We start from the raw sequence: 3,061 nt of genomic DNA, 5'->3' as shown, positions 1-3,061 counted from the left end.
GGGGGAGGGAAAGGGGAGTCGGCGGTGGGGAAGAGACAGAAATCTTTAATAAATAAATAAATAAATAAAAGTATTCTAGATATAAAAACTAGAGTTTTCTTTCTAATAAATTACTGGGATAGCTATAAAAAAAGACTATAGTATAGAAGTAAAGATATTGGAAAAAAATACTTAGTTTACCTCATTCAGACATTTTCAATGAGGGGGTGTTTTAATACATGCATGTATAATGCATTTTATAAATACATATACAAAATAAATTTAACAATGTATTAGATTTTATAACATAGGACTCAAGCAACATCCCCCGGTGATGATGCGTCAGGTCAGGAATGCTGCTGTCAGGACGAATCATGCTTGCAAGCAGAGAAGGGTGCGTGCAGGCAGCAAGAGTCAGACAGGAGCAGTGGGCATGGGAGAGTAACTAGGCCCTTTAACAAAGCAGGAGTAGACTTGCTAAGCTGGAAGAACAATTACTTCTAAGTTTACCATCCAGTTGAATAGAACTAAACCCAACAAGTACAACAGCCACTAATTGAGTGTCTGATACAAGCAAGATCTGAATGCCTGAAAGGTACTTCAGACAACCACAAAGATTCACAACCGCATGCCAGTCCATTATAAGTCTGATTCACTTCATTCCCAGGTCCTGTCTGCATTTGTCTTCAGTTTTTATTTGGACGTTACTACATGTGTGAATGTGTGTTGGCACATATGCACGTGAGTGCACACTAGTGCCATCACCTGCAAGCAGAGGTCAGAGGACGATTTGCCGGTGTCAGCTCTCCCCTTCTACCATGTGGGTCCTGGGAATTGAACTTGGCAGCAATCATTTTTACCTGCTGACACAGCTCACAGGCCCTCATCATCAGTCCTAACTGACATTTGCATTACTTTGCATTACTGGTTTGGGATTTGCTGTTAGGCTCTTCAGCTATGGACTTTTGGTGCCACTCAGAATTGGCTTGTATTGGTTTTGGCGAAAGGACCATGACAGAAAGATTTCATATCCTTATGTGGCTATTTTAGCCTGACCAGTTTCATTTCTCAATATTAGAGCAGAGGTGAAAGAGTCTTTAAATAAATAGTTCAAGGGAAAGTGGCATAAAATGACTTAAAATTATGCAAGAGCTTATGAGTAATAGGCTAAGGGTCACAAGCATGTAAGAATTACAAAATCAGCCACTCTCTCTGCTTTAGCCAGGAATACTGCCACTCTTAAAGTTTATGGCCTCGGTGGGAATATGAGAGTATGGCCCTTCTTCAGTGTAGGAAAGGAACAATAGTGTCCTAGCTGATTTCCACTGTGACCACACTTTAGTGCTCCCTATGAATCTAAGGTTGAACTCTGGTACTCAGAGGTTTTTACACTCTGCCTTTAGATTGGTAATTTCAAAATGCATAATAATCCTCAATGGAAAAAAATACGGAAAGCTGTAGAAGGAAAGGCTTAAATTCTCAGCTCTTCCTTTTTCAACGGCCACAATTTCATTCTGCAGTGCTTGTGGGCAGAGATAATACAGGAGACTGCCCTGCAAAGTAGTCAAAGCTTAATTACTTTGACGAAAAGAACATTCCTCTTTTTCAACTCAGCTACAGAATCATTTCAGAAATGCTAAATCCCACTAAATCGCCTCTTAAATCATAGTTAACGGTGCAGGCTCTTAACCCAAATTCAATAAAAAATGCTGCCTGAGGGTAGAAAAGGAGAGTCATGAGAAGAACAGAAGTTTATGGGATACAAGAATAAGCTAGTGAGTGAAATAAAAAATGCATATATGTCCACTCGAGCCTACAGAAAACACCTATTAATAGGCTGACCAATGGAGGAGATAAATGATCGCACCTAGACATAAATGGAGAATTTGAGACAACATACATCTGTGAAATCTATCATTAGCCATTTATCAATTGCCAGATGCACAGCATGGACTCTGTTAGTGACAGACAGCTGTGAAAAGGGCAACCAAAGAGGTCTTTCAGAATGATATAAAGAAGACCATGGCATGTTTCTGCTATAGGGCTAAGTCTAGAGTCCTTGTCCTGACCTACACAGTCTTCAAGAATTAACCTGTTCACCTCCTCAGCTTCATCTTATCTTTTCTGTCACTAATAAATTCAGACTTCCTGGATGGGTTCCAACTCTTTTGAGAACAAAGTCAGGGAGAGATGTTTATGGGGGTTTGGTATTGCAAGGTTGCAATTGCAAGACAGACGTGGGATGAGATGGAAGAAGAAACAGACCAATTCATAAACAAACCGATTGCAGTACTTCTGAGAATGCCTCTTGTTCGTATTCTGGGAAATTTCCTATGGAAACCAAAAATTTAGAGTTTGCACAATTTATCTGATAGACTTCTAATGGGTTAGTGTCTTCCCTGGAGGGCACTGATCCTTATTAACTACGGGATTATGTAACACTGACCTCCTGAGGAAACCTCAATCTCTACAGTTTGATGGATTTCATTCTGTCCAGGTCACTGCCCACTGGGATTGCTTGAAGATACCTTCTACTTTGAAAGTCCAACATCTATTGGTGTAAGAAATGCATGTGTACTGTATTGGTTTACTGCCACGTGGATCTGAAGATGTAAAAAACCACTATGAGTGCAGAGTACAAGGTAGATTACTGATGTCTGGAGACAATGAGCCTGAACAGATTCGGCTAGGATGCAATCTGGACCAAACACTCTGCCTTTCTCTCCTTTGCACAAATATATTTCATTCACAGTTCAGACACCTACAATATGCCATGCTCTTGCAATAGCAGATCTTATTTTGGGGACTTTCTTCAGATATCATTTCCATGGTAAGGCACTTCCTGACTGCCATGTCTGCAGAAGCTCTCTTGAGCCAGACCCCAGTTTATCTCTTTCTCCTGTTTTATTTTCTCTTAAAATGTACCACTATCTAAATTCACTTTGTATATATTAAATTATTCACAAAATTAGTATCTAACTTCCTGTTCCATTAAAGTTAAAAGTTGACTTACTGTTTCTATTGCTATGAAGAGACACCATGACAATGACCATGGCAACTCTTAGAAAGGAAAATATGTACT

This window comes from Alexandromys fortis, unplaced genomic scaffold (genome assembly GCF_014885135.2).
Source record: "Alexandromys fortis isolate MF-2015 unplaced genomic scaffold, M_Fortis_MF-2015_v1.1 scaffold_0, whole genome shotgun sequence".
NCBI classification, from domain to species: Eukaryota; Metazoa; Chordata; class Mammalia; order Rodentia; family Cricetidae; genus Alexandromys; species Alexandromys fortis.
The sequence above is the reverse complement of the archived record's forward strand: the minus strand, read 5'-3'. Positions refer to the sequence as shown.